The sequence below is a fragment of the Pyxicephalus adspersus genome, chromosome Z (genome assembly GCF_032062135.1).
Source record: "Pyxicephalus adspersus chromosome Z, UCB_Pads_2.0, whole genome shotgun sequence".
NCBI lineage: Eukaryota > Metazoa > Chordata > Amphibia > Anura > Pyxicephalidae > Pyxicephalus > Pyxicephalus adspersus.
Window position 1 is genome coordinate 26,957,479 of NC_092871.1, and position 11,772 is coordinate 26,969,250.

An 11,772-nucleotide genomic window follows, 5' to 3' on the forward strand; every position below is an offset into this window, starting at 1 on the left:
CTGCCCCGAAGAGCTTACAATCTAGTAGGTACTTGCCAAAGTATTTGTATTTCATACCTAGTGAAATGCAGGTACTTAAGGTAGTTGCATTTGAAAATTATATTTAATGTTTACCAGGTGTGTTTTGTAATATATGTCTTGCGCTCAGCTTTAAAAATATACAAATATAAAAAGACGTGATACATATCTGACTTGCATGCACTTTTCATAAGTTCACTGATCTTTTTTTTTTAACTTGAATTTAGTGTTATCAGTAGCATTTCTGTGCCCCTGTAACAATACATTGCATATTCTGAACAAACAGAATATTTTCAGGTTTTTGACCAACCCCTGTACTGTGGCAGGATCAGAGTCTTATGCCAATGAAAGAATCGTAAATATTTAAAAGAGACACCAACCCTGCAGTTCTGACATGAGAATACAGCATGTGTGTTGTTCAGGGCCTCTGCTCTTGAGCAGGAAAGATATTTGCAATGTAAAATAGCACTCACCATCGCCAACTATAGCTGCCTCTTCCCAGACACTACTTTCTCCTGTTTTTTTGAAATCAATACACCTAAGTAAACAAAGAATTTTCTATACCTGTAAAGAAAAGGCCTGCATACTAAATCAGAATTAGAATATTTCAATCACTTTACCAATCTAAATGATAATAATAATAATACAAAAAAAACTGCTTGGCAATCATATTTGTACTGAGATTTAAAAAGAAAGCTTATTTATAGCTGTACTATATGATTATAATTAACAAAAATAAAGCAGGTATGTGTTCATTAAAAAAAACATCATGTGTATTTTTAAAGCATTTATTTTATGTACTTAAATAATCTTCAATGTCTTTCAGAGCTGTATTCAGACTGGGAGAAGGAGGAGCAACCAAAAACGAATTGCTTACATGTACATATGCTTACAGTGAACATGCTAACAGGAGTATAGAACAAAGGAAGTTCCTTATTACTGCTGCTTTAGGAGCCTGGTTAAACTGTATGGCAAGGGTGCCTGGATCCCAAAACTGAACAGAGCAAAAAAATACTTTTGGTGGGAAAATCAGGTAACATATTTTATGTGCTTAGTATTTAGTTGTTTGTCTGGGGATCAGCTTTAAAGCAGAACTTAAGTTCTACCTTTAAAGCTTAACAATTAGGTCGGTCAATATTGCAGAAAAGGACAGACAATATCCAAAGTGCAATATTCCCTCCCACTCGCTTCTAGGTATCTATCAAAAACAATTTGACAGATACCACACTTTACAAAAATTTTGACGAACACTAGACGAGAAAGTATAAATCCAGACGGCTATAGAGAGAAGGGAAGGTGATCACCAAAATGCATCTACTGGACCAATGTCATAGATAGAACACTATTCTAATATTGAGTACGTAACCACTTTAATCTAAACATCCAAGATTCTTTGTAGCAAGGATTCCACAATCTACAAAGATTTCTTGGAGATGTACCATGTTGATGCAATATTATCATGGAATTATGCAGATTTGTCAACTACACATTTATGCAGCAAATGTTTCATTCTACCAGATCCCAAAGGTGTCCTGTGAGAATCAAATCCAATAACAGTGCTACCTTCTGTGTTTCACAGCAGAAGAGAGATTCATCAGACAAGGCTTGTCTTGTCTCAAGCTGACAAGTTTTTGGTTAGCCTGTACCCAATGCAGACTGGGAATTCTGTTTTTGACTGATGAGTAAAACCCAACATGAGCTTCTGCTGATGTAGCCCAACCACCTAAAGGTTCAATGTATTTGCATTTTGCAATGCATCATATTCTCATCATTCTTTTGCAACACTCATCATAATCTTTAAAGAGTGGTTATCTGAGTTATCATAGCCTTTCTGTCCGCACAAACCAGTCATTTTCACACCTCTCTTATCATCAAAATGTTTGAACAAAATTTCAGCTCTTGTTTTTTATAACCGTTATACTTGTAAACTTTGGATACTGTTGTATATAGGAATCTCAGGAGATCACTGCAACCAGAATCATACAATTGTCAGAATCACTGAAATTAACATTTTCCTCATTATGATGTTTCATGTGAACTATAACTAAAGCTAACTTGTATCTGCATGATTGGGTGACTCATCGTGTGCAGAAGCTGGCCAGAGGAAGAAGAAAGAAGCCGGAGATCACGGCGATGGACGACATGGGACGCCGGCGGATCAGGTAAGGCTCTACTTACTAACCTTCCCATAGGTTTACATACCCTGAGTGTGACTCGGGGTTACCACTTTTAGCAACGTTTTTCTACCCTGAGTCACACTCGGGATTACCGCTAGGGAGGTTAACCTACTGGATAAAAAGGCTGGTGTACAACTGTAAGGCCATGTACATACGTCAGATGATTCTCAGCAGACACAAGTTGTCAGACTCGTCTCGGAAGAGAATCTAACACATATACAGAGCTCATCAGGTGTTATTTATGGATCTGTCTTGACGGATCCATGAACGACAGAAGATAACTGATCACAATGAAAGTGAAGGGAGGAAAGCGCAGTGGGGTGGCCCTTGCTCAATCTCCTCCCCACTCCATGGAACAGAACAGCGCTTGTTCATTCAGCTTTCATTTGTTTATCACTGGAAATGATTGTGAAAGATTGTTTCCAACTCCAATAATGGAGCGTGTGTATTTAGACTAAGGCTTCATACACACGTGCAATAATTGTCGTTGGAAAGGACCTTTCACGATCCTTTCCAAAGACTAACGACTGCACGATGCATGAATGAGTACATACAGCACCGTTCTGCTCTAGGGAGAGGGGAGGTGGAGAACGACGGAGCGACTGCCCGCTGCACGCTCTCTCCCTTCACTTTCATTAAGATTGTTCGTAGTCCATTGTCCGTGGATCCGCCCTGAGCCGATTATTGAACGAGAACCATTGCAAGTGTGTATGTAGTCTTAGTATCAGTACAGTATGTGGCACACAGATTTGGAAGGACTGCTTTTACCAGGGCTGTCTCAAACTTTATCTACTTATTCCACTTAGGAATGCAATGCATACAGCAAGTGGTCTGCACACAAGGTGAGTGGTTTCTCATTACATCCAATTATTTGATTGCAGTCAAATAGACTGGTTGCTATAGTCTACTTCATTTTGCATGTTGCATTTTGCCTTAAGGTGCGTACACACTTCCAATTTTTATCGTTCAAAACGAACGACGAACGATCGATTGGGCAAAAAATCGTTCGTAAAAAAGTAACCAACGACGCCGACGAACGAGGAAAGTCGTTGGAAACGAACGACCGGACCGGCGGATCGGATTGGACGACGATCGTTGAACATCGTTCGTGTGTACGGTCGTTCGTTGATCGTCCATGGTCTGAGCATGCGTAATGAACGAACGTTCGTTCACTTTCCTGTCGTGCACATAGTTCCTCTATCGCTCAAACGATCGTATCTATTGTGTGTACAATATCTACGAACGATCATGTCGTTATCTCTATGTGCAGGATCGGTGCTATACGATCGTTCGTAGATATCGTGCAGGATCGTTCGTCGTTCGTTTTCCAACGATAATAATTGGAAGTGTGTACGTAGCTTTACTAAAGAAATCTGTACAAATAATTCTGTGTTTGTTGGTTCTAGTAAAACCACCTATACTGTGTGCTCATTTGTGCTCATAATACACTAAGGTAATAAGTGGTAGCTATGGAAAGGACAGTGGCAGATAAGTTAAAAATTATAATGTACTGTACTGTACTGTTCTTTTCCAGATACAACTCTCCAAAACCTGTTTTTGGAGTATTGTTAGTGCAATGCTTCAAGTCTGTTCACTCTCTGCTCCCTGTTCCTTCTACTTTATTAATAGAATTAGCTGCTGCAATAGAAGTCTGTGGGCTGCCATTTACAGCAATCAACTCCTCAACAGTATTAAACATCTGTTATGAAAAAGACAAACTGCTCCAAGAACTCCCTTTATTGGTTAATCTACAAATATGTGTATGTAATTCAATAACAGAGTTATTAAGAAAACATTTGAAAATTTAAATTGCATTTAAAAATTGTCACAATAATAATAGAAATAAGAATTAACTGAAAATAACCTACCATGTTAAAATGAACCTGCCACCTACAGAACCCTGGTTATCCGGAACTCAGATAACCAAAAAGTTCAGATAACTGGCACCTGACAGCTCCGCTTTCTTGATTGCTCCTAGCAGAGCTGTTGCATGTGCTCTGCATCCAAGAACATATACCACAGCTCCGCTAAAGCTGTGGGAGCAATCAGGAGAGCAGAGCTCCGCTCCGTGATTGGATGAGCAAAGGGAAACCCTGATGATGGCTCAAGCGTTATAAGGGTTTCTCTTTTCTAATCCATTGAGCCATTCAGCACTAGAGGTGAATGGGGACAAGTCTCCTCATTAATGTCTAGTGCTGACTGGCTCAGAAAAAGAAAAAAGGAATTAACCTTGGTTACCCGGAAACTACACTTATCTGGAATCTGCCATTCTTCGTGGGTGTCGGATAACCGAGGATCTACTGTAAAGTTAAAAGTAGAAGCTCAAAATAAGGGCAGCTATCATAAAGTAGCCATTACTAACAACGTATTCCCAGGTGGGTGAAAGTCAGTCTTATGTCAAGGATTTAGGGCAGTATATTCTTTCACAACCTTCTTACCGTTGAGTAACCCTTGATATAATTTGGGGGAATTCCTACTAAAGACAATAATTTGGGGGTCATTGGGGAAAAGGCATCGTACACTGGTAGCCAGCTGGAAGAATGTTCACCCGTAAAGTGCTGGTACTTATACCTTTATAGATTACTAAAATAATCATGCAGTTGGATCTACCAACTGTGCTGTTGGCTTCAGGACTATGCAGGCATCATCAAATGGTAGTTAAAACAATACCAGTTCAAGGAACCCATGGCAAACCCTGTTTGAGAATGGCTGCACTAGAGTGTTTCTCAAACATGTGCAGTGTGTTACAAAACAAAGTACATGCATTGGTTTGCAGGGTTGCTATTCATTTCTTTTCAATTCCTTAATGGCACCTCAAGCACATTTTAGCAACGTTCCACAGTGAAATGCATTTGTACGCTATGTTTTCTTTTGCAGCAAACAAACATGGCATTATGCTGTGTTTTCCATATAGAAGTGCACATTCATATTAAAAACAAAGCCTTAATGACATTAGTAACAACATGACACCCATTGACAGGGGTGTATATGAGGTGTATGACATATTTCTATCACACAAAGGTAAAAGACACAAAAATGTGTCTGGTCTTAGCTTACACTTTTATTTTTAAAAGTTAACAAATACTGAAAGTCTTTCTTTAAAATGTTTACTTAACGTCAAGCAAGACTTAAATACCAGTTTTAGTTGGACTTATTCTTAAAATTATCCTTAGCCGACACAAGTCTGCATAGAATTTTTGGGGATTTTAGTGCACTTACAGCTGCCAGAATCAGCTTTAAGGAGTTCAACTAAAGGAAATCTGGAAAATCTGAAATGTCTGAGATATTTGTAAATCTAATTTTAACAGCATATTCTCTAAGCTTTACCACAATCCCTGCAATTTAATAAGCATGTAGAATAGCTCAAGACTATGACTGCCTCTTTATGAAACAACAGATTCTACTTACATTGTGAGAACCTGCTCTAAAACTCTGGATATCTTCTGAGAGGTAAAAGCTTTGGTGTAATGCTATTTATTATTTTTCTTATTATTATCTTGCTATGATTATCCTTTTTTATATTTGCTATATATCCTAATTAGAATGTTTCATCACAAAATTGTTTGACCTCCTTGGTTCTGAGTGTTCAATAGTTAGAAAACTATATCTCTTGGGCAGATTTACACTAGAATTTGGTGGACAACCATCAGGTGACGGTACATAAATTTCGGATGTTTAGATCTGCTTGGATTATAAATGTTTAGAAACCTTCTGACCACCTAAAATATCTCAGATTCATTTTGGACCACAAACAGGCAAAAGTTCTTCTACCATTGAGAAAACTCTAAAAGCTTCAGCGATATGAAGAGATTTTGTTGTAATTACTGCTTTTCCCTTCATTCATGCATGTAATTGTTTGGACTAATAGACACAATGTTCAGGCAGATCTGCTTGCACAACACCACTCTCAGACACTCAAATACACAGTTCTGCTGAAGTAGAAAAAAAACTCAATGTCCTTGGATTTGATTTATTTCCCCTACAAGTATACCCAATGTGGTGATTTCTCCTTCTATTAGTCGCTCAGAATCCTTTCTAACCTACAGTAACAGATTGTAACGACATAGAGTATATATTGAATGGCAGGGATTCCTTAAGGACTCCTATAGTGAGGGGTCACTGGTGCAGGGAAGAAGCCTGTCTTCTCTTTGAGGTCCTAGAACTGTAAGTCATCGGGTGGTCTCTCCTGCATTGCACAGACATCATATGGGGCTCTGCATGAAAGTTTCCAGAAGAACAAAAATGTATACAGGTGCTGCAATTTCTGTGTTTGCCAAGGCACCAGTACATTAACAAATCAGAAGACACTTCTTCTAATTTGTCCAGCCATTATGGCGCATTGATGAGCAGCACGGTGATTCAGAGCTTAGCACCTTGGTCTTTGCAGTGCTAGGTCCCAGGTTCAAATCTTAGCCTGGGCATGGAGTTTGCAAGTTCTCCCTATGTTTGTGTGGGTTTCCTCCAGGTATTCCAGTTTACTCCCACATTCTAAAAGCACACAGGTTAATTGGCTTCCCCCCAAAATTGGCATTAGACTGTATTAATGACATACGACTATGGTAGGGATCACATTAGATTTTGGGCCCCTTTGAGTGACAGCTAGTGACATGATTGTAGACTTGTAAAACACTGTGTAATATGTCACCGCTCTATCAAATACTGTGTAATAATAACTACAGTAGTGCTGAGTTGCCTGCTAGTATAGTCCCAGATCACTATGCCTCCTTGGACCTCTGAGCAAACACTTCCTGACATCTACTCAATCATTTAGATTAGCCTTTTTAAAGTTATTTTAAGGGTCCCCTTACGTTATCAACTACTGCATTCACAGCTCACAGTGCATTAGTGAAAAAAACACCTCCTACATTGCTGGCCAGTGGGAAGAATGTCACTCTTACAGATAGCCAAAAATATCACTGCTGTCAGTTAAACTGACCTGAGAGTTCTATATTGCTCCTGGCTCAAGCAACCTCTTTAACTGCTGATTAATACACATTGATCTAGACCAGAGGTCAGCAAACACTGGCCTTTAGGCCAGATATGGCCTGGCTGGTAGTTTGTTCCGGCCGGCCGCAGTAAATAGGAAACATTCCCTCTCCTCCGCAATGCATTCGGAGGAGAGAGATTTCCTATTTAATGTACAGCGCTGCGTAATATGTTGGCGCTATATAAATCCTGTTTAATAATAATAATAGTGTGCCTTAGTGTGCTCCTGCCCACCCCATAAATGGCCTAGTGGTCGAAAAAGATTGCGGACCTCTGATCTAGACCTTCTGTCTCAAGGCCCGGTATTGTATTCTTTTTACTGGCTTTTACAGCTTGACTAACCTGACCTGTTAAAGGCTTGTATCATAACCTTATGAAAGATTTGGAATAACTCTTGGAAATTATATTTTCTAAGGTGCCAGTCTTTAGACGCGGTTCACTGTGAACAAAGCATGGGCATTGGCATAAGTTGCATAGCCTTAAGAGGATACATGCTCATAGTCAAATATCCACTACGTTTAGTTGATACCCCATGCACAAATGTTAGGCAGCATCCAAAAAGAAAAAAAAACTACAAATCCACATGTGTGCTTTACATGATACTGTTTGCATTTAATTTGTAACCTCTCATCATGGAAATATATAGTAAATGATCTAGAGAGGAGGTTGGGAAGTACAAGCTTCTAAATTTTATAATAATAATGGGGAAAAGTAACCCTGTTGTTTTCAGTTTGTTTTGCTTTTGAATTTTAGCTTGTAGATTTTTCAAATATGGCAAAACATAATGGTTCAAATTTGAAGAATCACACTATCTGCAATAGTAAGCTAGGGATCTTATTTGAGAGGATTTTGAACCTATTAAAAATAATCACTGGAGTGGAACATCATTTTTTTTAATCGTGTATAAAAAAAAAAACTATTGAACTGTTAAACCCAAGTTTCCCAAATGTTCTTTATTAGAAGTCTGTGTTAATGTTTGCAATGTGGCTGTATTCTAAGGAAAAAACAGATATTTTATCACACTGTTATTTTTAAAATTGGCATACAGAATTACAAATTATTTGGCAAGTAAAGCAGCTGTGATTTAGATGGTGTATCTAGCTTTTTGTCTGGAGTTTAGCTTTAAAGTCAAACTTCAGGGATCTATAACAGATACAATTAAACCTGACCTTTAACTGAGAGGTTTTGTTCTGCTCCTTTGCCCCTAATATCCACCAAGTCACTAACCCAAAATGCATATGCAGCTTTAGTGTTCAGCTAATTACTGCACAACTTGCCAGACAATTAGCTGCAATTTAGGTGTGTGGCTAAAACTACTAAAACCAAAAGATCAGCTTTATACCCAAGCAATTAGCATTCTTTTCAGTACGTTCAGCAATGGTAGTTTACTTAATCTCTAAAGGGCAGGTTTGCTTTACTGAAGTTCTGTGTTTATTAAATCATTCTTACATTTTGTAAGCATACTGTAAACGACATCTCGCATACAATTTCGGTAAGCAAGAACGCCCCAATATTTTAAAAACTCGCTCCCTCATCCCTAGTGATAACAAACCTGACACACTTCTGTGAGATGTCAAGTGTCTGGGCTATCTTGTTTGCGGATATTTGCCGGTCCTCAATATTCAGCTCATGGACAGCATTGCAGATTGCCGGGTCAGTTGAGGTTGGGGGGCTCATCTTCAACGGTGAAATGCCCAGTCTTGAATTGAGATATACAGATTTTGACAGTGCTGTAGGAAGGACACTTCTCCCCCAGTGTTTGTGACATCTCAGTGTGAATGTCGCTTGCTGACTTTCCCTGGAGAAACAAAAACTTCATGACGGCCCATAACTCCAACAACGTGAAACATGCTTGTGCCTCTGCTATCATAGCTTCTCACTAAAAGACAAAAAAAGTTTTAAGAATTGCAAAGACCTGATATTTGCACAGTTACATACTAAGATATTAGGCTGTCATATGCCCCCACACTCATTTTTCTATTTCACCTGGAAGGGGGCAAAGCCAGGAACTTCTCAGCGCCCCTTGTATATGCCCTTGGTCTATATGGAGTGCTAGGCATATTTTTAGCATATAACTAGTTTACAGTGATGTCATCAATTCAAGGGAAGTGATAGCACAAAGCAGAAAGCAAATATTTAAAGCCGCAGAAGTGATGAAAAAGGTGTGTGTGACCTAATTCTAAAATGGCTGTGATTGATGGGCTAGACTAATGTTGATAAGTCTTATAATAGTAACAGCCCACATCCTGCTGTGTGACACATTCTTTGCAGGTAGTCTCTGTCAGAGCAAGCTATTCTGAAACTGCCGCACACTTAATGCACTGAGAATAGAAACAACCTGTAAAGGTTGGGCAACTTGCTTGCTGTTACAAAACATGTACATAATTCATCAGGTTAGAGATGGTGTTTGGCTTTCAGTTATCAGAGGCTCTCCAGCAGGAGAGTACAGAAACAGGATATGTAATCTGAATATAACTAGGACACATTTATATAAATCTGCCAGGGTGATTTGTCGATTTGTCATTACTTACAAGAAGGAAAGTGTATTATACTTGTGGTTCAAAGGTGACTGCTGAAAGAATAAAAGTAGTGATTGCAAGTGAGTGTAAATCCCACAGGTGTTGGAAGAACTGAGTTTTTTTTATGAGTTCAGGAAATTCTAGTCTATAAAGCTGTGTCAGGTTTCTGAACAAATCTCAGGCTGACTTCTTACATTTAAGATTTCTTATTTAAATACATACAAGATGTGCTTAGGGCATCACAAGTGCAGTGTTAAAGTTTATCTAACCTATCATCTCCGAACCAGGGTTCCTCCAGAGATTGCTAGGGGTTCCTTGAGCAATGAGCATGAGCAATACTTATGTTTTATAAAAGTTCACCCATTAACGTTCAAGCATTTTATTTAACGCCAACATGTCAAATAGTCAAAAAAGTGTTATGCAGACATTTTCCATGGCACAAGGTATTGTGCTGTAATGCACGTGTCCAAGCTGTGTTACCTTAGTGCCTCATCTGATATAAAAAAATGCAGTATTTGTTGTTTTGTTGTAAAAAAAAAACATTTTGTGTAATCTCATTTTTACGATGCACAGCAATCATTACATAAACAAACCAATACAAAAAGCATAAACCCATTTATTTTTAAAAAAAAACATAAAAATGTGTTATTCTGTTTAACACAGACCAACTAATCCTAATCTCATAGATTTTATCCTTTAATGTGTGTTTACAGATTATCCCTGTTCTTGATGCATTTTGCTTTCAAGCTTCATCAGAATAACACAGCAATGGGATTTCTCCTAATATATACTACAAAAATATATACAATTTATTTAAAATAACTACATAAAACATTATATTATTATCCACATTTATTTGAATACAGAGATGCCACTCACCCTCTTCTCTCCTTTATGTGATTGAACACAAAGGGTAAAGCAAGGATGAATATCTTTGGTAGGAAAGGTTGTATATATCACATGCATACCCTCTTAGCAATCACCAAGGAGTGATAATTGTGAGGAAAGGTATATCACTCATAAATAAAAAATTTAACCACAACATGCTTTAACATGTGTAGAGATAGTAAGCATATCAATGTACATAAACATATTATGGGGGCCTCCAGGTTGGAGTACACAACACTCTGCAACGTAAATTCTAGGTAAGGAGCGTGCTCCATATTTTTATGACGTTAGCCCTCTGCACTGCTGTCCCCTGTGTGTGGACTTTTGTCCTAAATCATCTCTCATTGTCCTTTATTGCACCTTACACCAACCTTCCGGCCCAGCCTTTTCTCTTCACTTTGAATCTGCCAATTCATTTTCCAGAAAGAGACAGTCCAAAGCTCATCCTAGCTCTATTTTCGGTGTGCCATGGGTAACAATGGATTATGAGCAGTTTATTAATGTAGTATTTTTATCACGAAAATATATTTTTGGCACCCATTGGAAGAGCACAAGAAATAGAAGCACAAAGCTTCCGATATGATGATAATAATATAGGGGAGCAATAGCAATCTACACAGCTTTTACAACCTGCAGGTTTAAGATGTCACCCTAAGTGTCACAAAACAGGCTGATCACACAACTGTCATTGTTTATGTCTTTGGGATCTATTTAAAAATCATTTAGGGAGAATCTTCCAGGTCCATGTGTTTCAATGGCAGCAACTGATTCTTCACCAGGAAATGTTTCAGTGAATGTCAAATTAATTGTTTTATAAATAGACCTCTATGATTATTAATATGTTTGCAGATCTCCCCCAATGCTTAACTAATAGTGTTGTTTACCTAAACATGTTTGTCACATTGTAATTTAATAAAATTATCAGACAACAGAAGTGATTCCCCTAGGCTGACTTTACATTTTAATTGGTTTCATTTCAGTGAATGATAAATATTTTGCTGCTACGTGATGGTAGGACTCCCGCAGTTCACTTTAGAACTACATTACTCAGTACAAGGTAGATATGGGTTATTACAGCATGTACTGTGAAAATAATTGAGCCACTGTTTATGTTCTAGACCAGCGGTCCCCAACCTTTTTGGCCCCAGGGACCGGTTTCACGGAAGGAAATTTCTCTGAGGACC